The following is a 26244-nucleotide window of genomic DNA, read 5'->3' as shown; positions in this document are numbered from 1 at the left end:
CTGGTGCCAGAGCCATGGCCTAAAGCTAAATGCCAAAAAGTGCATAGTCATCCCCTTTGGGAAAAACAAAATGCCCACAAATTACCACATAGGTGGTAATCCATTAAGTATGGAAGAAGTAATTAGGGTCTTGGGGACCCAAGTAGATAGTAATCTCTCCTTTGACAATCACGTTGCCAAAGTGGTTAGAAAGACCTTCTAAATAGCCCACCTTATCACTAAGGGGTTCACATCTAGATCAAGAGAGGTCATTGTGCCCCTCTACTCATCACTTATCAGGCCCATAACTGAATACAATGCCCCATTTGGGATGTACCTTAACTGACACCTGCAGCAGCTGGAAAGACCCCAAAAGTACCTCACCAAGAGGATCAAGGGACACGAACAGATGCCCTATGCAGTTCGGCTAAAGAAACTCCAGCTCTACTCAGTTGTGTACCGCCTACTCAGAGGCGATCTGTGTCTGACGTATAAAGCCATGTCCAACCCAGAATTAATGGACATGCTCCACCTCATGAAATCCAAATCCCTTAGAGCTACATGCTCCAGGGACTTGAACCTCAGAACAGAAATAAATAGGACATGCTGGAGGGACAGATTCATATCCCAGAGGCTCCCCTCACTCTGGAACAAAATCCCAATCCATGTTAGGCAGAGCCCCTCACTGACCCTATTCAAGAGAAATCTTGATGAGTGGATGGGAGATCGTAAGTTTACCCATGGGATCTCTTCTGTGTCCCTGCTAGATAGATGTACAGTAAACTAACCTTAATAGGGCTACCTTCTGTGACCTACTATACAGAAGCACAGTCAACAAATATAAAAGGTTGGCGAAAGCCAAACATACTCTGGCTAGGCTTATAAATGCCCTAGGGCAGATAGCCTAGTATCAACCTATGAACCTATGAACCTAAGTGTTCTTACCTCTCCTTACCTTTCTAGAGTACATACGATGCTATTGATTGGAAAACGAGGTTTACATTTTTTTCATCTATGTGGTATTTGTAACTTCTTTTTTTTTGCTTTGACGCACCCAGAAAATAAATTGGTTTTATTAAGTACTCTTAGAGCACAAACATGCAAGTGTTAAATTTTTGTCATCCAGAAAAATCCAAATAATAAAACACTTAACAAGCTGGTAGGCTTGTTAAGAAGTTTTAATCCAAATCCAAGCATAACAGTGTATCATCATGTCTTAATCTTGTTTATAGAAAGGGAATAAATCTGTTAATGAGTTATGTCACATAGCTGAGCTGAGAAAGTTAGCTCAGGACACTGGTAGTGGTTTAACTTGCAGTAATAATGCTCTGAGGTAGTGTAAGTTGTGACATTAATAGGGATAGTAATAGTAGTCAGAGTTGCTGGATAACAAAGTCACAATATAAGTTTTCATTCTCCTTGTTGTCAGTCCCTTTTGTACTGTTTTTATATGGGCTGGGGTGTCGCATCAACATAAGTCAGAATGGCCAATTCACCTAGAGCCAGCGTTGACACCACTGACTAGCTAGCCCTAACTCTATCTCAATAATATTTGTAAAAAACATTGAAATTGCTCAAACAGAAAGTAACTCAGAGAAATCTGTTGCAAGTGTGTATGTATGAAATGGAATTTAGCATTATAGAGATATACAGAGTTTATAAATTTGTGTATAGCTTACAGATAACTGATTTTCCAAAGAAGCAAAGCATTGTTAAAGTACATTGTAGAAATGGTGCAAATTATCATTAGCATAACTGCAAATTAATAAAAGGGAATTTGGTCATAATCTACTTAATTATTTTCTGGGTCTGAAAAATATGAATCCAGGGTCGCCTTATCTCACATAGGACAACTCATTGAGAGCCTCTTGAGTTTTTCTCATCAGTTGTTCCACTTGACAGCTCAACAAACTTCCCATATGAGCATCTTTATCATATTCAAAATTAAAAAGATACCAATGGTTTATATAAACACAAGGAAACTTGTGCAGGAAATAGAAAATTCTGTAGTTTGGTTTTAGAGATGGTTGTAAAAACACTAAGGGGTGTTCCATGGGAGTACATGCTGAAATATAAAGAGCTTTTATGGCAGGTGAGGTTGGATGCCAGTGAAACACTGGGGTTGAACAAAGCCATCTCCATTGGTAGTTTATTGAAACAGACAAATTATGACATTTTGTTAAGTTTACCCAAGTCCTATATTTTACAACAGTAGTGCTAACACTTGTAGTAATATATTGCTTTTAATATTTTATTATACCATGACATTTTTAAGTGAGCTTACTTTTATAAGAGTTTGCTTTTCTTAAGAAGCTTTTTATACGATCTTGTCTTTTTTTAAATGTAAGATATTTAATGGGTTTCAGCATCTTAATTGATTATTGTTTTTTATTGGTTGCTACATTAACATGATTGAATATATAATGGTGTGTTATCCAGCAATGATTTAGTTCTGATGAAGTCTCAAAGGAATAGGGCAGAAAACGCTTGTTCTTGTTATATTTAATAACAAAAAGTTTCACATGGGGCTCAATCTGCTTCCTTCGGCCTATTTTCTGATTCTTTGTCATAGTTTCAGCTGGGCGCTTTTGGTGAACTCTACAAACTTGTCAAGTTCCATTTCTTTCATGTCTGCCAGCCTTAAGGGAGACCACAGAGATCAGATTTAGTTGTAAAAGGACAGGGCTACTGTTCTTTCTCCATGATATTGCTTTCTTGTCAGAGTTACTATTTTTGCGATTTTCCTATTTGTTGTTTATGTGCTAATAAGTGAAGCTGCGGTATCTTAACTTCACTGTTTGATGAATTTGTCCATTTGACAGGTCAAATGCAGTGAGATGATGACTGATGATTTTACCTTCACAACTATGGACTAAATGTAAATATTATCACTGTGAGACATCTGATTACAGTGGGAAGATATACAGAAAACAAATGCAGTTTTCATGCAGCAGACTGTTAAAAAGATGTGAAATCCAAATTTAAAAAAGTTGAAAGTGAATCACATTGCATGCCATGCATGGGAAACTGAGAAGGGGAAGGAGAGCAACCACAGTGTGAAAGTACATGTTCATCAAATAACTGACACACTGAACGTTCTAGCAGTGTCTCCTGTCATGTGTGCAGTGAAAGTTAATGATACCAAGTTACTATCTGATGTAGACAAAAGCTCAGTGTCATTGTACTGAATAATATAGAAAATGCAGCACTGTAGAGAGATGTAGACACACCACAATTTCAAGAATGCAAGCTTGCCTTAAAGACACATACAGGGCCCATGTGCGATGTCCTAGCAAACAAACTTCCTTTAGCTGTTCTACCAGCTCTGATCCACATTTTTTTTGGGTGAAGTTGGTGAAAGGAGCTGAATATAGACCAGAATTTTGTAATTCAGTAGTCTGAGTCCAACCAAAACATTTGATGTTTTGCAAATGTGTACTAAAATGTTTAACGTTGATGAATGTACATTGAAGAAACTGCTACATAGATACATGTGAATAGCAACATACATGTTTCAATCAAACATTAGTCCCACATATTTTGAAAACAAATGCAAAAGATGAATATTTCAAGCCCTTTGATTCTCCAGGATCTGTTATGACAAGCTTATAGCGAGCAGAGTATCTTGCATAAAACAGTACCTTGTCCCCCTGTAGTAAAGTAGTTTGTTTTGTTAATATGATAAGTATTTTATAGCTGGAGGTAATCCATACATTACAGACAGTATTAAACATTCTAATGAATATGTGTTAATAAATGCTTATAAAGATTTACTCATATGCAGCAGATTATATTCTGAGTGTGTCCTTCATACCTGCTATATTTAACAGAACATTAGAACACATATTATGGTAACATTTAGTAGCTTACCTGGGTGATACTTTGAGTAATGGGCTGAATAGCAAAACTAGTGTTTACATATTTTCTATATTATGCTAATGAGGCTAGAAAAATGCTGGCTATATTAGGTAAGGGCATATTTAGGGAAATGAAGTAATGTTTGTAAGTTATTATGCCTGTTCTTTGACTCTACTGAGCAGGAGAAATATAAGCAATTCATCAAGCATCAGAACCAAAAATATAAAGGCAATGAATATTTTTGTGGATTTTTACATATTATAACATGTTTATGCCAAGACTGTCGACTGTCTTAACTACATTACCTGGTTTGCCACAAAGAGATGTTAAGTGGCACTGGAGTACGAACAGCCTATGACGTTTCTAAATAAGTATTTCAGATTTCTGAATTCTGTGGCAGTAAACTACTGGTGCTGCTGTGCATGCATCCCCGCATTGTGTTGGTACAGTACTTTCATACAAAATGACAGATGGATCAGCTAAGCCTATTGTGTTTGTGTGGAGAACCTTGACACCTGCCTAATGAAAGTATATGCAGTTAGTCAAGGAAGATCTGGCAGTGACGTGGCACAGAAAGGTTCATAACTATATTAATGGGTGCAGGTTTGAAACTCAAATAATCATTTGTGCTACAAGCACACAGGAAGTGTACTGCTCCGTTGTACTCCAGGAAAAATCTGGAGAAAGTACAGAAAAGATTTGATATTGGTCCATTTTGGTCACATTCTTTCTGCAGCAGTGTTGATTTGTAGTACAGCTATTGAAAATCTAAGGAAATATTGCACAATATAGACTCATTGTAAATGAGGAGTTTGCAGAATGTTTTGGGAAGAATGGAATTATTCACTTGATGTTTGTCCATCCTTTATTAGTTTATTTATTACATTTGTTAACATGGAGTGTTCAGCTGGGAAGTCCCATTTTTTCAGGAGTCTCAGGAGAAAAGTTCCAAGACATTATACAAAGATGCGCAATTGATGTAAAAATAACTGCAGATAAAGACATATTGTGCATGATGCTATACAGCAGAACAGGGGTATAAACAGCAAGTATCTGCCATCTTACATTTATATACAGTAATCATGTAGGAGTCCATATTTAAGTATTTTCACTCACAGTACAGGTGTGCAGGAACGATTAATTCAAGCATGCAAGATGACTAATAATTCAGCATAAAAAGACTTAAACATCTAGCCCTGCATCAGAAATGAAGCAAATGTATACTTGGACTGTTCATAGAGATTAAAACCCTTTACTGTATGAACATGACAAGTACAGTTCTCTACTGCTCCTTGGCTACCGAGTTATAGCATATTGGCAGGTCTCACTGTGTATAGAAACTTCTTTACAAAAATATTTAAATCTCATTTTTAAAATCATCTCAAGATATAGAGAAGCGTATTCAAAAGTTTACTGAGAAATACATTTTAGTTATGTAGATTGTCCTTCCCTCAGGAGATCTGAGCTCTGAGTACTATGTTATGTAGGAGGATTGGCCAAAGCAGAGAAGTTAGGTGACTACAAATATTGAGTACAAGACAACTAGTGGTTGAAGTCCTGACATTTAAAGTTATGAAAAGCAGTACAGTGTTCTGTCTTACTATAGACTCCTTCACTAAAGTTTACTGTTGTTTTTGCAGTAGAAGAGACAAAGTTAAATGGTGTGCTGAGTATTTGCGAGAGGAAAGTAAGCATGTCTAAAGTCAATAGGTTACCACTGTATAACAGGAATGTTGTGGCTTTGATGAGTCTCTCTAACTTACGGTTATTTTTGCCACCACATAACCTATTTCTTTGCCCGACTTAGGTTGATTACCTATTGTAAGACCAGTTAGATTTTTTTAAAACTTGCTTTCTGAACAGGTAATCCGAGAAGAAAAAATGTTCAAAATCATTGTAATATCATTTGACCTTTAAAGATTAATTCATAGTTTCATAGATGTGTACTAGGCTGACAATTACAATGGCCTTTTTAAGCCTAGCCATAGTATAAATCAGTAGTTGAGAAATTATGTCTTGTTTTCTCTTCTTATGTGAGCTGAGAATTAAATCCATAGCTGTAAGGTGGAAGTCTAGTATACTTCCTAATTGGGAGGATGCTAATGGATAACTATACCTTAAACACACAATTTCCTCTTTCTAGGTTGGATTTTCCTTCATGACTTAGCAATTTCTTCCTATCTGTAATATTTCTGCCCTGGTCAGATTCCTCTGTGTACACTATGTTGGGGATAAATGAAATCTCATGATACTTTCTTTAGAAATGTATCTCCTTTACTCTTGCATCATTTCACCTATCATATCTGATTTTTTCCAAGGAAAATACACACACACGTAACTGTAGCTGTCTGTGGTTATTTTACATCCATGAAGCTCATAGAACTATTCAGGCTGAAATTTCACAGCTCTTTTAATATTGTGCTGTCATGTAAAGTGGCATGCCTTCCCTTTCCTGGGACCTTAACCTTGGTAAGCCTGTTGTAAACTGAAGGCAAATAAACCTGATAACAACTGAGAACAGATTCACTAACTAACTGACCTTTGCAAACCAGGAAGTATGACACCTGTCTGACTTGGTTTAGGAAAGTGGAAGGCAGGGCCTGAACCTCACAAAATGTCATTTTTTGAAAAAGCAATGTTATCTCAGTTATTTTTATGTCCTTATGCAAGAACATATTATATATGATGTAACACCTGTATAGAAAACAAATGTGTAAGAATCACTGCAAATATTTCATTGACTTCTTTACTGAGGATTCCCAGACTTGACAGTATTTTTCACTACTTTGCTTCTAAATGAATGGGGCTGTGATCTGGCAGGACAGACTAGGGCATTCTGATATTATCAGCTGTGCCATCACAGTGTATTATATGTTCAAAGTAGCTTTCCAAGAAAACAAGATCCTGTTGCTATATCTGGCTGCATGATGGCATTTGGGATTAGAAAGAAATATTAAATTAATAATAATCAGTTACTGTGCTGCTGGCAGGTCTGGATTGTGTAGAATTTCATTGTAAAGATGAAAAATATATATATATATTTTTCAGTTTCTGCCTGTAGTGGTCCTTTAAGCAAATTGTGAAAGACATCTACAAAATGGAAACAGCTTTAGAATATTTAAGCATTAAAAGTAATGTTAAAAATAAATAAGATTCTTGGATACTGACTGACTTGATATGTGATTGAGAAGGGAATCGCAGAACTCTTGGAAGTATCATTCAGTGGGACTAATTCTCCCTCACCATGTTTGTAATCCACTATACTGGGTGCCTTATCTATGTCTATTTACTTCAGTAGTTTTTTTCTGGCTACCATTTAGTTTCAAGGTTACAAGGATAAAACTGAATATGCTTACACGATATCTGAAATCAAATTGAATCCTACTAGCAATGATATACTTTTCCTGAAGTTATTTCATTTCTTCTCAGAGAATGAATGTTACAGCCTATATAGTTGTACTTTTGTTGCAGATATGCAAGCTGTACATGTCACTTTCTTCTTGGGCAGCCTCTATCCTGCTAGGTAGTCTCTGTTTCAAAATGCAAGAAAACCTGATGTCTCAACACTAGTTCCTTTTGTATACATTCACAAGACTGGGTGAACTAACTTCCATGTACTAGTTAGGACTGTGGTAGAGCCTTTTTATAAGCTTCTGTTTTCTCATAGTAATAGTGGCTTTAGAATTTTTAGCTAGACTGATTCATTAGAGAAGGGCCTGCTTAAATGTAGAGTTCACAAACAGAACATTATTATTTTCTATTGCATTAACTTAGCTGAGGTTCATCTTAGGAACATGAATTATTATAAAATATATTGTATTCTTCCTTCTGAGGTCTGTGTAATTCAAACAGATATTTTGCAGGCATAGTTTTACTAGACACTACATCAGGTGCTACTGTTTGTAAACTTAAACCAAAGTAAAGTGTATTCACTCTACTGTAAATAAGTGCAAGCAGGCTTTTTAGATCTGTAATTGTCATCATTTTAGGTTTCCATAATGGCACTATAAATTGTTTTTCTTTAGGCAACAGTTGTTTAAAATAATCCAGAGCAAAAGTTATATAGCAAATATTTTACTTCATTTCTTTGCAGAATGCGGAAGTTGTGTTTTGAGACATCCGATCAAAATGCAATATTTATTCTGAATGCCTAGAGAATATGGTATAAACATCACCTTTCAGGCTGCTACCCTTGTGTCAGAAAACCTGGAAATATTGAAGGATGTTTCAGGAAATGTATAATATGCTTTTCTAATAGAAACAGTACTGTGGTCCATGTACAGTTCAAGAAAAATAATGAACTTCAGAACATGTAGCCTTTAAGCCACATTTCTGACCTTAATTCTTCTGACAGGGTATCATTTTGCAAGAAAGCTGCTTAAAGTGCAGCCCTTTCTTTAATTAAATGTTGTTGTATTGACCTTAAACAGACATTTTGAAGAATTACAAATAAACCAGTAAAGGCTGACAGCAAACAAGTCTACCTTTCTGAGCTCTGAATGCAGGGATAGTCAAACTGGCACACTTTAGTACTGTATGTCTGGGAAAGTCAGATAAACATAGAAGGCATTTTAACTCTGTGAAAACTTAAAACACATCTTCCAGTGCTTGAGTATGGCCATTACCAAACAATGGCATGAAGTTTTATGTTCAGATGGGAGCGTTTGTCATGGCCAGAAAAAGGCTAGGACTGGCCTGTCTGCCCAGCTAACAAATCAAGTCAAATCTATAAATATGGACTTCCTCCTCCCCCAAAAATGGTTAGGCTGCTGAAAACACATTTCTCAGCAGGTCACACAAGGTTTACAGCAAAGCTAGATATATTCATTAGTCAAAAAGTGGAGGTTTACATTATAAGACTAGAAGTTTTGTTATGCGGGGATTTCAGCCTTACTTTTGTCAGTGATATATACCATTTAGGTTTGTTGATACCATCCTGGGGAATGTAAGAAAGGCACAAATGTTAGTACAGACTATGTCTTCCTTACTTTGAATTACACATGGCATTTTCAGATGAAATAGTTTAAAAAGTAAATGTTTTATTTATAAAAGTAATTGGCTGTATATGTAACCACACACACATATCTATTTAAAAATTAAGCTTAGATCACTGTCAGTCACTGTCATCTGCTTACAAATCATTTCCATAGTTAGTTTTCAAAATGAAAAAAAAACACCACTTCAAAATGTTATTGGTGTCTTCTTGAAAACTTTCAAAATTGCAACTGTTAAACACAGCTATATTTACATTATATGTATATTTCATGTTTGATTTACTAATTATATAAAACAAAGCTGTTTCTTAGCATAGATGGTAAAGAATTCTGTAGCATTGGTCTGAGGCCTTGGGCATTATAATTTTGATATCTTAATGAATAAGAAATGAGGGGTAAACATTGTTTTGTTTGCAAGAGAATGTAGACTTCTTAGCAGCGACTATGATGTTGGAAAGCAACCTAATAAAATCATTTTAGTTCACTGGGCAGCCAGTTTATTGTAAAAATGGAGACAGAGAGGTGTTTTCATCCAGTGAATAGTGATACTTAGCTGGAGATTTTATTATGATAGTTTGAAGACTCTTTATTTTGTTTACTGTAACAAAACCAGGAAAGGAAATGCATATTCAGCTTAAATTATATTAGTTGTAAGAGTTGACCCACTTGTTTGGGAATTGGGAGCCTGTGTGGACAGTGACCTAACTTTCGACCAACATGTGTCCATTGTCATAAGAAAGTCCTTCTATATTGCACAACTTATAAACAAAGGGATTGTGTCTAGATCTAGAGATGCTATTTTCCCCTTTACTCAATCCTAATTAGGCCAGTCATTAAGTATAATGCCCTCTTTGGCATGTATCTGTCCAGGCGTATACAACAACTATTACAGAAGTGCAAAACAACCAACTGCTTGACCCAAACTGAAGCACGACCAGGAATCAAGACCAAAAATTGCTTTAATAACAAAATTAAGCACTTTTGTGTGCATATAACATACACTTCATCAGAATTAAAGACAGTGACAAACAATGAGTTTAAATAACCCTCCTACATAGTCACATGACTCATGACACACCTGAAAAGTTATTTAAAAGCATATTAACCGTAGCCCTAAGAAAACAGACAGACACAACTTAATGAACTGTAAATGCACATTATAAGTACTTTAAAAAATACCAAAATACAGTAATTTAAATGTAATGAGACATAATTCTCAAAACACAGGCTATAGATAAAGATTCATTTAAACCTGGGGGTAAAGTGGCATTTAATTTCAATTGCCAGTGCAATACCCTACATTCTACCATATCACGCCACGGACCTCCCAGCAAATTTTGATAAATGGTGTCAATACCAAAAAACAAAAAAACATGGTCTGGATGCTTTTCCAAATGACTGTACAAAGCATTGGTAGTTTTCATATGTTTGATGTCATAAATGTGTTCGTAGATACGATCTTTAAAACTACAAATAGTCTTTCCAACATAAAAACTTGGGCACTCTTTACATAGTGCCACATATACCACTCCTACCGATTTACAATTACTAAAAAATGTGTTTTAACCTTAATTTATACATTAATAAAAACTTAAATGTATTGACACTGGTTGCAAGTTCCACACTTGTAAGTACCCCAAGCCCTGTCACTAACAGTAGTAAAAAGTTTGTCATCAAATTCCAACATATTCTTTATGCACTTAGTTTTTCTAGTAACAAATACTGGTCTAGTCCCCAAAACATCAGCAACTCTTTCAAAAGCTCGAAAATCTGTCCAATTTTGTTTAATAATGTCAAGAATAATACTATATTCCTCAGTAAAAGTGGTAATGAATGAGCAATTACATTCAGCATCATGTTCTCTTTGACATATTAAAGGTTTACTATCAACTAAAATAGGGGTCACTTTTCTCTGCTGTCTCTTATGGAGGACTTCCCTGCATATTAAATCAACTAAATCAGAGGGGTATCCTCTAGTTGTAAACATCACCTTTAAATTTTCACATTCCTTAAAAACATATCTTCACTAGAAATCATGCTGGCTAATCTTATATACTCCCCCTTAATAATCCCCCTATTTTGATGCATCAGATGACTACTGTAATGCAAAAGACTATTCGAATATGTTGCTTTCCTAAAGACAGTACTCTGTATACATTAATTAGTGCTGTCCTTGTACACTAATACATCTAAGTAACTAATACTTTCTGTATTATAACGGTAAGTAAACTTTAAAAAGGAAGTGGTAGAATGCAAATACATAGAAATGCCAGGGTGGGACATTATTGTTGTTAAATATACATTGCTTTTCCCACTGTAATAAAACTATGTTAGTAAACACTGGGGTGCAGCTTGCGCCCATCGCAACACCTTAGAAATACCTTACTAAAAGGACACAGGGCCTAAACAATGTGCCCTTACATGGACTTACTCAAATGCCTGTCACTTTCCTACAGACTGCTGGGATATGGCCTGTGTCTGACATATAAGGCATCCAATATTGATGGATTTACTGCACATCAGCAAGTCAAATGGTATCATAAATACTTGATATAGGGATTTAAACCTCTTCTCTGGCATCAACAGAAGTGTTTGGGGGACAGTTATAACTCGCAGAGGTTATGTTGCTCTGTGATAGACTCCCCATCCATTTAAAGCAAAGCTCATCCCTTTCCATATTCAATAGCAACTTGGATCTATTAATGGGAAACAGAAATTTTACCCCAGAATGGCCCCCTGTACTACTAGGAGACAGGCAAAGCTCCTAAATGCTTTAGCTGATACATGGGTCCCCTTAAATTATCTATGGTATGATCCCAGTTATTCTTACTAGGGGTAGTATACACTTATCGACCATGGGATGGGCAAGGAAATCAAACACCAAATGGGATCGGTTAAGCCAAGCACCAAAATGGAAATTCACTAGACTTAAATTGGCCTGTAACCTAGTACTTACCTGTGAAGCTATGAAAAACGTCCAGACATTTTAAAAGATAACAGTTGTGAATATTACTATTAATAGGAACTAAACAGACATTCTTACTCTAGTAGGAATCTACATAGAAATTAACAAATAAAGCATTTTCCATAATTTTTTCTGTCACTAAACTTTTGCTGAAATCTAATCAAATGTTTATATGATGTTATATATTTAAGTATATTAGCAGATATTTTTAACAGTTATGTTCTGTAATGCTATATCTTCTTGAGTTCTTTGCACTTCCTAAAACTGGCATCTCTTAAACTTGAAGTTCAACAGTCAAAAAAAGGTCTTATTCAAAGATGAAAACCAAAAAAAAAGTTGCTTGACAAATGTAACAGCAAGCTGTTTGCTACAATTAAATCACCACACACTGAGCTCTTCAGCAGTGACTGCAAATGCAGTATTGGTATTCATTTATGAACCCATGATATCCTCTCATCTTCATACAATAATGCTATTTCTGCACTCCCACACTATCAGCACCTCCAGTCGCATCTGCTAACAGCCTGCATCCAGAACAGCAGCCCCCTTCACCTCGCTGCAGTTATGGTGCTGAGCACAGCTACCATATTTAACAGTATATGTTTATTGTGTTCTTTCAAAAAGTCCCAAAGTCCAAAATAACCTATTTAGATTTGCTGTAACAGGAAACATGAATCTACAGATATTGATCCAAAAAAATGTGATGCCACAAACATAGAATAGAAAAAAGTATTCTTACAGAGAGTAAGCTGTCCTGTACATCAGACCATTCCATTGTCACAAAATCATGGGGAAATGACAAACACCCTCATCTGTCTCATTCTTCAGCAAAGAGTTAACCAGTTTGTATCTGCAGTTGAATATATTAACATTGTCCACCATTCAGAAGCAACAAAGATGAAAAATGCATGTCTAGTACTACAATAATACAATAATACTGAAACACACCCCTGAGTTGCCATGAAATTAAAACCACAATATTCATAACCAATTTTAGGAAAATGTATCTTGAAATTCTAGTTTTAGTTGTACCAGTTCTACATGCTGCCAGTTTTGAGTAGAGCCTTGGAACTGATAAACAAATGAAGGAGTTAGCAAAAAATTGCAGTGGATGCTAAATGGTTCAAAATATACTACCACTAGCATCTCTGGACCACTGGGAATGACTTTCATTGCAATGGCACTGTATTCCTTTGTCCTTCATTAATTAATTTACTTTTGTTGACCATGGTTGAGAAGTTGCATTTTTAGAGGGATCCTAGGGTATATAATGAGTAAACAGAATACAGTTTGAACAATGTGTGGCTGCTGAGTCTGAGTAAAAGTGCTTTTGCCTTTAAATTACTTTGAAAATTACAAGTTCCTACAATGATAGTCACAAACAGTGTGTATAAACCAGTCAGCAAGGCCCTGATTGCCAGGTACTGCTGTACAAGAAGAGGTAGCCTGTAACAGGAAGCCAGGAAGATTGTTCCTCATGTGGACAAGAAGGTGAACACGATCTTACCTAGAAGACACTGGAGCAGTAGAATATGACAACCCAGTCAAGACTAACTTGTGGAGTATACATTATTTGGAAGAATCACCTGGATTGTGGAATTGAAATCAGGAGCTGGCTGAGGACTACAGCCTGGAACTCTGAAGAGACTATCTGGACTGTAAATAGTTGGTGGAAAGTAACCAAAGCTGCTGTTTTGGTTTCATTTTGTACTGCTAAGCCATGTGGACAAATACTTTGTTGTGTGGATTACTGGCTAAACCTGTGTATTATATAAACGTATGGCTCTAGACTCATTACTTGGACTTACACTGCTGCTGTGTACACTTGAAGTTGGCCAGGGATACTCTGCAGGATACTCCATATACCATGCTTTACAATATTACTATGGCTAGGTATGTTACAGATTTATTGAAAATGCTGATAGAGTAATGACTGATCTGAATCTAGTGCATCTGCAATAACAGTTAGCCATACTGGCTAATGTACCTGCTAAGTCCAAAGAATGTGTTTGCTATGAAAAATAATTAACCAAGAAGGATGACCTGGAATCATACCCAGTGACTTTTGAGTGATATGCTACAACCGTGACCTGGGAGGGTGCCAACTAGGGAAAAAACAGTCATCCCAGCTGACAGGAGAGGCAGTGAAACTATATAAGGACATGGGGGGAACAATTACATGGACTATTACACATGTAAAAAAGAACTTTTAACAATTGCTGGAATAACCTCAACTTCAAACAATAAAACATTATAACTGAAATTTTATTGCTTACAAACTATAAGGCAAGACTAGTCAGAACTGAACAACAAGCCTTCCATTTCACCAGAGAATGTCAGTATACATACCTACATATCTAAAGAGGAAATCCAAAGTGCAAATTTGTAAACAAGAAGTATAATTATATAAATAAGTATAAAATGAAACATTTTAGCAATTTAATATGACATTTAAAAACAGTGGTTTTAAAACGTTAGAGAGCAATTTTTTAAATATCAAAAAGTCAGACATCTCTATTTTGAATGAACAATATTCTGTTTTAATTTAAGCAGAACAAAAATATGTTGATGACAGAATTTTTTTTATTAAAATGTGCCCTCTTAAAGTAATATATTTCCTGTTGTAAACAGAATGTGACACAGTGGCAATGTGTCACATTTATAATTCAACTTTGCAAGTATGATTACTATGTGCTGTTTCATTATTCTTTGTAATGATTGTTTTGCAGATATTTTTCATGCCCGAAGGAATTGATTCCATTTTCAAAAAGACTGCAGTGATTAGAATTATCCTTAAATTGCTTAAAAGTGACTGTAATACTGACACTCTGGTACATGAAACAGCTTATTCCATTATATGAGTGAAATAAAAAGGTGCAAAGTTATTTGCACCAAGAAAGTTTTGTATATTTAAACCTTAAATAAGTACAACATTCAGGGATGTGACTACTTCACAGATTCTGAACAAATATCTTAATTCAGTTGTATTCTTTTAAAAATCTTTGTATGTTGCCATTTATCATGGTCTTAACTTGTTCAGACAAGTCCCTGTAATATGGAGGAAATGACAGCTGTCATGCAGTAGTGGTTTATTTATTGTCATGTAAGATGCCGTCTGTAAGATTAGTTACTAAGTGCTCGGTGCATTTTAAATAGTAATTTCATTTTGTGACACATTTGTCTCTGATTCTATGTAGTATTACTTTTGTGTTGAGTAAATCAGTGTTAAGAAGACAGTGATGTTGCTTTTGACTGCATTTGTAACAGACATAATAAAAGAAACCTTACAGCAATGTTAAAATAGAACTTATCATTCATGACTCAGGGCTTGCAATTCTAGAATCCAAAAAATGGAGCCCTGAAATATGTTTTGTAGGATGTAAATCCAGGTATGAGTTTCACCTGTATTAACACATCTGATTAGGTAGAAAAAAACATATAAATACTTTTGTCAGACCAGCCCAGAAAATATTTATAAAGCACTAATTGTCTCTAAGGCCAGCTTATTCGAATTACCTCTGTTTTTAAGAAAAGCATCTGTTGTGACCCAGAGATATGCACTTACTATTTTTTCACTAGATTTAGCCCATTAGGTCAGTGATCATAGGTTCATAAGTTCATAGATATGTACTAGGCTGTCACCCCTAAGACCTATATAAGCCTAGCCAAACAAGGTTCCCTGGCTTTCGCCACCCAAGAAAATTATTTTCCTCTGCCCCTGTTGAGCAGTGCCAAAGCAGTGATCCCCGGGGTGAATTTCCTGTTTCCCATCCAATTGTCAAGAGTTCTCTTAAAGAGGGCTAATGAGGAGCTCTGCTTGACATGAATGGGTAGCCCGTTCCAGAGCATGGGAAGTCTCTGGGACAGGGATCTATCCCTCCAGCATGTTCTGTTTGTTGTGGTGACAAGGTTTAGGTCCCTGGAGCATGTGGCTCAGAGAGACTGGTATTTCTTTAAGTGTAGCATGTCCATCAGATCTGGGTTAGGCATGGCTTTGTATGTTAGGCAGAGGTCGCCTCTGAGTAGGCGATATGCGATAGAGTAGAGCTGGAGTTTTTTGAGATAGTATGCATATGGCATCTGTTTGAGGCCTGTAGTCCTCCTAGTGAGGTATTTCTGTGGCCTTTCTAGTTGTTGCAGATGTCTTGCGAGGTACACACCAAATGGGGCATTGTACTCTATAATGGGTCTGATGAGGGATAAGTAGAGAGGAACGATGACCTCTCTTTTTCTGGAGGAGAACCCCTTTGTAATGAGGTGTGCCATGTAAAAGGATTTCCTGACTACTGTGGCGACGTGATTATCAAAGGAGAGACTGCTGTCCACCTGTGTCCCAAGGTCTCTTATCATACTTTTGGTGTTTAGTAGGCTACAGCCTATGTGATAGTTCATGGGTATGGTGTTTTTCCCAAAGGGGATGACAGTGCACTTCTTGGCATTGAGTTTTAGGCCATGACTTTGACACCAAGCATCAGTCTCAGTGAGGCCTCTTTGTAGAATGTCCACATCCTTAGGTGAATCTATTATGGCTCCTAGTTTGCAGTCATCTGTGAAATTAGTTAGCCAGGGACCAGCTGTATTAGTGTGGACTTCAGAGAAGTAGATACCAAACAGAAGAGGACCTAGAACTGAACCCTGTGGTACTCCGCTTGTCACTGGTCTGAAGTCTGATTTGGAGTCGGCTACTTTCACTGTGTGGGTTCTGCCTGTGAGCCATTTGGCCACCCATCTTGTGCCATATGGATATATGCCTAGTCCAGTGAGTTTATCTATAATACCAGAGTGGGGAATGGTGTCAAAAGCATTGGCAGGGTCAAGATAGGCTGTGTGCACCACCATACCCTCGTCTACGGCTCTGGTGACTGCTTCAAAGAAGTCAATCAGGTTTATGAGGCATGATATACCTTTTACAAACCCAAACTTTGTGGGGTCCAGAGTTTGGAGGTTATCTATGTCTACCTTTATATGCTCCAGGATGATGCGTTCCATGGCCTTGCAGACCAGGCTTGTCAGGCTAATGGGGCGGTAGTTCCCGGGGTCATTGGTGGCACCCCCTTTGTGGAGTGGGATAACTGTTGCTGTGCATCATTCCGTCGGCAGAAAGCCTGAATTGAGGCTATGGTTGAACATGGTGCTTAGGTGGGGTGCCAGTTTGTTCTGTAGTTCGTGCAGAACGCAGCCTGGGATGTTGTCCGGTCCCATGGATGCTGTGTTCTTGGCTTTGGAGAGTGCAGTCTTTACCTGTGTGTCTGTGATTACAGGGGCTTTGCAATCTTCCAGTATGGAGATGGGCCCTTTGGGAAGTGAGGGGGGGGGGGTAAAATTTGCAGTGAACCTGTCTGCCAGGATGTTGGCAATATCAGTTGGTTCAGTAAATGTAGTGCCATTGTGCTGTAGTTCCGAGCAGATTTGAGTGTTGCCATTGAGATTCTTCACATAGCTGTAGAAAGTTTTCTGGTTGTCTTTAGAATTCATGGCGGTTTTATTTTCGTAACTAGCTTTGGAGAATTTTATGAGGGATCTCAGCTTCTTGCTGAGGCTGACCAGGGTGTTCCTGCAATCATAGGATTTTACTCTTTTTTGCAACAGTTTCTTCCTTCTGTTGTAGAGTTTGTTTTTGGCAGGTGATCACCAGATTGGCTTCCTTTTTTTGGAGGATAGTGGTCTTGGTTCTGTTGGGGATGGGCTTAAACAGTACTTTTGTATGTGATTCAGCAGTCATGTCTCTATATTCCAACTGTGTGGGTGACGTGAAGTTGGCCACTTCTGACTTAAGAAGCATGAAGTTGGCTTTGGAGATATTTTTTACAGTGGTTTTCTTAATGGGGGGTGGGGGCAGGATATGGATATCTAGGGTGATTAACTTGTGGTCGGACCTGACCAGCGAGGAGTTAACCTGTGGCATGGAGCATCTGTTACCCATATTGGTAATGACCAGGTCCAGGATGTTGCTGCCCCTGGTAGGGGTATGGACAAGCTTTATCCAGGGCGTTGGAATTGATGAATTTCAGAAAACATTGGGCAGATGAGTTAGTACATGAGTAGTTTTCCCAGTTGATGGTGGGGCAGTTGAACTCTCCCAATATTAGGGTATTAGGCTGCACCTTAATATTATCTAGTAGTCTTGCCCAGTGTTAATTGTACTTGGATAATTTCGGATGCATTATATTGAGCCACTAGCCTGGAGATGTGGATATCCTTTATGAATATGGACACGCCTCCTCCTTTACTGTTTCGGTACAGGTCAGGTGGCAGAAAGGTGTGGTAAGAATTGTTGCCTGGTAATGAAGTGGTATTTATACCAACTAGGGGCATTAAGGAACTTTGTGTACTTTTTTTTTCATTAAGTGATGAGGAAACTTTTACAGCCACCGGATCTACTACAAACTCAGGCAGATCATATAGGACCTTCCTTATAAAAAAAAAAGAATTACCAATTGTACTTAGATATGTTACCGAAACATGTAACTCTGTATGACTTGCAGAAGGAGTCAATACTGGACACATTGCAGCTGCTGCAAAGTGCACTTCTGGCTACCATCAAAGATTGAAACAATACTAATTTCATGAACTTTATTCATACTTTGACTTAGGAATGGAATCCATTCCCATTAGGGTATTCGAAACCCAAAAGACTTGGAGAAATTAAAAAAGAGACTGGCCTTGGTTTCACACCTCATCAGAAGTATAGATCGTAGAGGAGTGCAGTACCCGTCTTATTCTACACTAAACTGTCATTACTGGAAATATTAATCCAAGTACCTGATGTGGGAATAGAACGCACAGCCATCTGATCTTCCAGAATCACAAGCAAATCTGATACCTGTAGAGCCTCATCTGCTACTACTTTGAATACTTGTTCATAACTTTCACTGTAGGATTACTTGATTAATATATCTCATTGTAACTTCTATACAACCACTTCAACCTTCCATATGTGCTGCTGTTTAGTAGAGTACAGATTACTTATTGCAACAAACTCTCCACAAAATACAGCTGTTCTACAAAGAACATCACTGTGTAACAGGTAACTGAGCCAGCTGGCTGTCAGTTAAATGTAAAGCCTTCTTTTTGCTAAACACCATGATTTTCACATGGGTTATTGATAACTAGTCCATCTAATGAGCACATCGCTAGTTACAAAGTACAGACTGTAGTTTATGTAATGAAGAAAAGAGAAGGTAGCTTTAAGGATAGCTGAACTAAATGCACTAGGAGCTTTCATTTTATTTATTTACTAATTTACTTTTAAGTTGCGGCCATGGCTATGCAGTAACTGCTGATGCTTCTTTGTAGGAGCACTCCCCCATCTCATACCTTCAGTCGTCACTATAATACTAGGAGCTGGTGCGTCTGTGTAGGAGCACTTCCCCATCTCATACCTTCAGTCATCACTGTAGTACTAGGAGCTGGTGCGTCTGTGTAGGGGGACTCCCCCATCTCATACCTTCAGTCATCACTGTAGTACTAGGAGCTGGTGCGTCTGTGTAGGAGGACTCCCCCATCTCATACCTTCAGTCATCACTATAGTACTAGGAGCTGATGCTTTTCTGTAGGAGCACTCCCCCCATCTCATACCGTCAGTCATCACTGTAGTATTAGGAGCTGATGCTTCTGTGTAGGAGGACTCCCCCATCTCGTACCTTCAGTCGTCACTGTAGTACTAGGAGCTGATGCTTTTCTGTAGGAGCACTCCCCCCATCTCATACCGTCAGTCATCACTGTAGTATTAGGAGCTGATGCTTCTGTGTAGGAGCACTTCCCCATCTCATATCTTCAGTTGTCACTATAATACTAGGAGCTGATGCTTCTGTGTAGGAGGACTCCCCCATCTCATGCATTCAGTCATCACTGTAGTACTAGGAGCTGATGCATCTGTGTTGGAGCACTCCCCCATCTCATTCCTTCAGCCTTCACTGTAGTACTAGGAGCTGATGCTTCTGTGTAGCAGCACTCCCCCATCTCATACTTTCAGTTGTCACTGTAGTGTTAGGAGCTGATGTTTCTGTATAGGAGCACCTTCCCATCTCATACCTTCAGTCATCACTGTAGTATTAGGAGTTGATGCATCTGTGTAGGAGTACTCCCCCATCTCATACATTCAGTCATCACTGTAGTATTAGGAATTGATGCGTCTGTGTAGGAGCACTCCCCCATCTCATACCTTCAGTCATCACTGTAGTATTAGGAGTTGATGCTTCTATGTAGCAGCACTCCCCCATCTCGTACCTTCACTCGTCACTGTAGTACTAGGAGCTGATGCTTCTGTGCAGGAGCACGTCCCCATCTCATACCTTCAGTCGTCACTATAATACTAGGAGCTGATGCTTCTGTGTAGGAGGACTCCCCCATCTCATACCTTCAGTCGTCACTGTAGTACTAGGAGCTGATGTGTCTGTGTAAGAGCACTTCCCCATCTCATACCTTCAGTCATCACTGTAGTACTAGGAGGTGATGTGTCTGTGTAGGAGCACTCCCCCATCTCATACCTTCAGGCATCACTGTAGTACTAGGAGCTGATGCGTCTGTGTTGGAGCACTCCTCCATCTCATACCTTCAGCCATCACTGTAGTACTAGGAGCTGATGCTTCTGTGTAGCAGCACTCCCCCATCTCATACTTTCAGTCATCACTGTAGTGTTAGGAGCTGATGTTTCTGTATAGGAGCACCTTCCCATCTCATACCTTCAGTCATCACTGTAGTACTAGGAGGTGATGTGTCTGTGTAGGAGCACTCCCCCATCTCATACCTTCAGCCATCACTGTAGTACTAGGAGCTGATGCTTCTGTGTAGCAGCACTCCCCCATCTCATACTTTCAGTCATCACTGTAGTGTTAGGAGCTGATGTTTCTGTATAGGAGCACCTTCCCATCTCATACCTTCAGTCATCACTGTAGTACTAGGAGGTGATGTGTCTGTGTAGGAGCACTCCCCCATCTCATACCTTCAGCCAGTACTGTAGTACTAGGAGCTGATGCTTCTGTGTAGCAGCACTCCCCCATCTCATACTTTCAGTCATCACTGTAGTGTTAGGAGCTGATGTTTCTGTATAGGAGCACCTTCCTATCTCATACCTTCAGTCATCACTGTAGTACTAGGAGCTGATGTGTCTGTGTTGGAGCACTCCCCCATCTCATATCTTCAGTCGTCACTGTAGTACTAGGAGCTGACTACCACAGTGTATTCCTCCCTGCTTCTGTCCACGTTCTAACTGAGACATGGCACCCCATCTTTCAACATCACTCAGATTGCTCATTCTTAATTTCTGGCTGGCAGGGAACAAAGTTTTTGTTTAAAATGTCCTGTAACTGTTTTATTTGTGACACTGAGACCTTCTGGACCCTGGTATGTAAGCACTCACTGTGTCTCGGTTGGTATGATTAGTGGATTATACCATGAAGCCTTACTGTGTTGGTCTGTATGTGTAGAATCTGGTGTGATACTAATGACAAGTGTGGTTGTGGAATTATTTCATTATCTTTATACCAGACCCTAACTTTCTGATGTACTTGGCAATGAGTACCTTTTAAGTGAGAAAAAGCAGTGCAGCTGTAAGGTAAACAGCCTGATTCACAAGGGTGTGAGGATACAGAGTACATTTGCTACTGTTGATCTGCTGTGAAAAATGAACAGTAGTGTTCACTGATTTTTGGTTTAGCTATGGCTGTTTAAAACATCTTGTATAACTGATAAAATCTGAGTACCACTGCTGAAACCGCAGCACAAGTTGTGATTACTTTGTGTCCTCTTATTCTCTTAAGACTTGGAGAACAATACAGGCACACATGCACCCATGCGCGTGAGAACACACACACACGCAAACACACACACACACTCACACACACACACACACACACACACACACACACACACACACACACACACACACACACACACACACATGCACCTTGGCCCCTGCACGCATGACAGGAAGGCACTTACTTTTGGTAGGGCTGGTGCTCAGATGTTTTTAGAGTAAGTGAGTGCATGTTATAAGTTGATGGTGAATTGATTTTATTGCTTGATATTGCTTTTTTTACTTTTAATTTAATGGACCAGCTGTTGACTCAATTTGAATTTTGTAAAATATGGGAGTATAATAAACCTATTCAAAAGCTCCAAAATTTGCTGAATTTGGAATTTGAAAACCACATGTTGTAAATGATGGTGAACGGGTAAAAATAGCTCAACAGCCTGCATACGGAAAATCAGAATATTTTTAATGTGAAAGATAACTGAATCATTGGCTTTCTTTTTATGTTGGCTACATAGGGTAGTTTTATAAATTCAGTGTATAGATTGCTGCTTCACTGTGTTTACCCTCCTTTTAGAGAAAACATAGCTCTGCTGCTAGTCCAAGCCTATCCGTGTGACTAGTGACTAGTAACTGTGATGAATGGCTCTCGGTTTGGACTATTAAACTGTTTAAGTTAATTGTTTTTTATATCATACAATGATAAAACAAAAGCAGGCATGTTGTTTTCACGGGTGGGTTAGTTGCCTAGTATATGCTCTTTCTTCTTTTTAGTTGGGAATACAGACAGCGTTTGTTTTTTTTTTTTCATTTTTGTTTTCATGTACTTGACCTGTTTCCTTTACTGGGCAGCTTCGGATTTACTTTTTGTTGTTTAGTTGCTCCATGTCACAAGCCTTCTTAGTAGCTGTTTTATGTAAGTTAACTATTACAGGAAAATATTCCACAAAGAGTCTTGGTGTGGAGGTACACTGCAGGATTGATTATACTTCTGAAGAGGACTCAACTAGAACTGCTACTTATAAACTGTTATGCAAAAGCACTGGTATAACGTTCTGTGCGTCATGGAATTTCTGTTGCTGCAGATTAAGACAGAGCAGGAGTACAATGTGCCAGAGATATGTAAACTTCAGCCAGTTTTACTGTTCGTTCCCCTGGTAAGATGAATTGTGAGGAAACAAAATTTAAGCAGGTAGATGGAAGGTTTTTGACTTAAATTGGCATGAATGGATTGAGGGTACAGGTCAAAAAAGTAATATGACTGTCCACTTGATAGGATGTAACACCAGACTTCACTATCAAATATCCTCAAAAGATTAACCTCTTTTTGATTCTCAGAATTCTAGCCTGTGAAGTTTTATTTGCTTAATTGTGTTGTGGAGCTTTTCTCCCCGGACCACAGCTGATAAAGGGTGCAAGCTCAGTCAGACTGTCCAGTCAACAAATCCCAACTAAATAAAAGTTTTTCTTAAATCCATGTAGTGCAAGTTCAGAGGAGCAGGTTATGGAGATGAAAGCATAGCTGTACTACTGAATATCTTGTTCTTAGTGACATCATTAAGTGTTGGTGTATCATGCCAAGTGCACTGGGGAAGTTGCTAGACGTTTTACTGGATTGCTGCAGAAATAGTAAGCTTTAAAGTCCATTACACACACACACACACACACACACACACACACACACATGTGTATGTATGCATATATCTATATCTCTCTCTCTATATATATATATACCTATATTTATGTACATATACACATACATATGTGTATGGACTCCTACCAGAGGAACAGCTCTCAAGAGTGAACTTCAAAAGACAGAACCAGGAGTCAGAACATCGAAAACCCAGAAGGTAAAAAAAAGAAAAAAGAACATCTGAGCCCCCCCCCCCACCCACCCACCTCCTGCTAATTATATGTAGAAATTCCAAGATCACACTCTAATAGATAAAGGAGCAAAACCGCAATCCCCATTAAATCCTATTCCCTGACAATCAGGGCCTTTGCTGTTTGGTATTTAGTGTTCCCAGTTCAATCCTTCTTTGACATTTTCTGTTTTGACCTTTTAAACTTGTGACAGGGAACCGTGTATCTGTATCTATATCTCTCTCTCTCTATATATATATATATATAGATATATATATATATATATATATATATATATATATATATGTATATACACACATACATACACACACACACACACACACACACACACACACACACACACACACACACACACACACACACACACACACTATGCATTCAGCAATAAGCCACGATGTGGGTATCACAGGATTTTCCAGTGGTTGGCGTGGTTTGAACACGAGAGTGAAAGCCAATTAATTTAAGCCAATTCTAGGTAAATCCTGTGATACCCACACCTAGTTATTTAAGACAAAAATTGCCTTACCTTTCTTAAGTAATGTCTTTGTCTAAAGACCCTTTGGTCTTCTTCCATATCGTCTTCTGTATGGTAAAGTACTGCATATGCATATGTGACTTACATTGCCATGCTTGCATAGTACATCAGTGCATTGTAAGACAATCACTGGAGGAAATACAGTCTCCGTCACTGTGTGTTTTTCTCTGTATTTTTTTTTTTTACTAGAAACTGTAATGTATGTCACCACAAAAATTACAAGGGACAACATATAAAAATAAGGAAAATCAGGGATATTTTGTAAGTGTAGACAGCTGAAAGGAATGGCCAGTGGTAGAACCATCAGCCATAGCACTGGCAACCATTCCTCTTAACTGTCTACAGTTTTGTACAATATCCCTTGTTTCTCTCATATTTTGATCTCTGACTCATAAACAGGTTTGCAGAGTTGTTATCGCACGTGTTAGTGACACTTCAGCAGACAGACTTTCTATTAGTCATGGTCATTTTTAATAGTAATGACTCTCAATTAAATAATTCCATTTAACAACAAATGTTAGCGAATGTTTTTAAATTTTGAACATAGGTTTCCTAGACAGAATGCTATATAGTGCATAAAGAGGCACAGGAAACAAATGCTTCTGCATTAGCTCGTTGGGAAGATGGGCATCCATTTTCCCCTTGAGACTCACCTGTACCATTCAAACTGAAGTCATTTTTGTGCCACTTCTGCAGGCATCATTTGAAATATACCAGTAGTAAGTGGAAGATATACAAATGAAAGCACTGCATAAAATAAAGGAGTCCTTTACTCATTTTGGAGGCCCAAAGTTTGGTCATCTGACAGCAAGAGGTTCTCTATTTTTTTTTTTTTTTGGCCAGGGAGAATGTCCTTCCTTTGATTACACAGGTTTTTTCTGGGTGCTTCAGTTTTTGCCACACTCCAAAGACATGCTGTAAGTAGATTTTTCAGCTTCAAAATTGTCTGTAGGTACGTATGTATGCATGTGTGATACAGCAGAAAGGTTTGGCAATCGACTTACTTTACCCCTCTTGCCTAATAAACTGTGTGGATATCAGTGGCTGTTCACAGGGTTGGCACAGTGGTCAGCTGTGACTTGTAAGCATGGATGGAGGCCCATTTTAACTGCTTGTACTTTATTGTCAAATGGGAAAGCTAGCCATTTCTATGACAAAAGGACAGCAGACTGGTTTTGATTTAATCTGACCTTTCATTGTTAGTGGAGTGTACGTCATGAACGGTGGTTATTACTAGTGCATGGTAGGCTGGTACTAGCTAAATAGACTTAGATACTTAAAGACCAGTGATCATTGATAAATGCTTGTGATGACCTAGGATCTAATTTTGATTCATTGTTGTGACATTCTGAAATTTTAGAAAAGGAGCCTGTAGTGCTTGTAAATGCTCTAATCCTGATATAGGGGTGTATATCCGATGAGGTACGTCTCAGGATATTTTACACAAACATGCATCATTTTTGGTGTTGCTGCAACAATGAAAACCCATCATTGCAGATTTTTGTATTGTTGCTACTGTCGGTGACAAAGTAAGTAATACAAAGAGAAAGGGGGACATCCCTCCGTAACCCAGCTATAAGGTAGCCAATAATTTTTGAACAGTAAAAGTAAGTTACCACTTGAAAAAAGAGGTGCACAGATCCCAATCTAGCAAAGTGATATTTTGATGGGGCGCAGTGGTGCTTTCTTTGTATCCTGTCTCCTTAATGCTAGTTGTTCATGATAGTTTTCTGTTAATTGAAGTTAGCACATGCATTTAAGCCTGAACACCCGAATAGACATAAATATTTTGTAATCATTATTGAATGACAAGACTAGTCTGCAAGAGAAGCAGTCTAGAGATGGCTTGCAAAGTTTTGTGATTAACTTACTGTCATATATTTCCATGTGGGTGGTCGTTTATTGTCCCACAAAACCAAGCTGTAGGTTTGTATTAAATCTGCGGCAAAGTCTTGAGTTTTTGATTCAGGAACTTTTATTGGCAGTCCTTTCGAGCCTGGATCTTTGCTAATTTTTTCTGGCTGTATATCTGTCCTTATTTCAGAGACTATTAGATGGACTTGAAACATTAGCAATTGCTCATTCCTTAATTTAGAAAAGTGAATTTGCTTCAGGAAATGAGCAACAAAAGCCTGATGAAATCCCAAAGGAAAATTTAAAGTGATTTATTGACATACCTACCTACTTCATGGTGTCCATTGAGTTATGTGCCACAATGCATTTTCTTACCATCACTCCTTAGTTTTGGACCATATTTTAATAAAAAGCTTTGTAA

The 26244-nt window shown here is 38.1% G+C and overlaps 1 protein-coding gene across 1 annotated transcript in view; it reads left to right on the top strand.

Annotated features, from left to right (window-relative positions):
• FNDC3B (fibronectin type III domain containing 3B) overlaps window positions 1-26244 on the top strand; it is a 2611550-nt gene that overhangs the window by 2302205 nt on the left and 283101 nt on the right. The gene's annotated exons all lie outside the window — the stretch shown is intronic.

The sequence above is a fragment of the Protopterus annectens genome, chromosome 4.part1 (assembly GCF_019279795.1).
Source record: "Protopterus annectens isolate FY-2018-M chromosome 4.part1, PAN1.0, whole genome shotgun sequence".
Classification (NCBI taxonomy): Eukaryota; Metazoa; Chordata; order Ceratodontiformes; family Protopteridae; genus Protopterus; species Protopterus annectens.
Note: the sequence above shows the minus strand (reverse complement) of the source record. Positions and strands in the feature narration are given on the sequence as shown.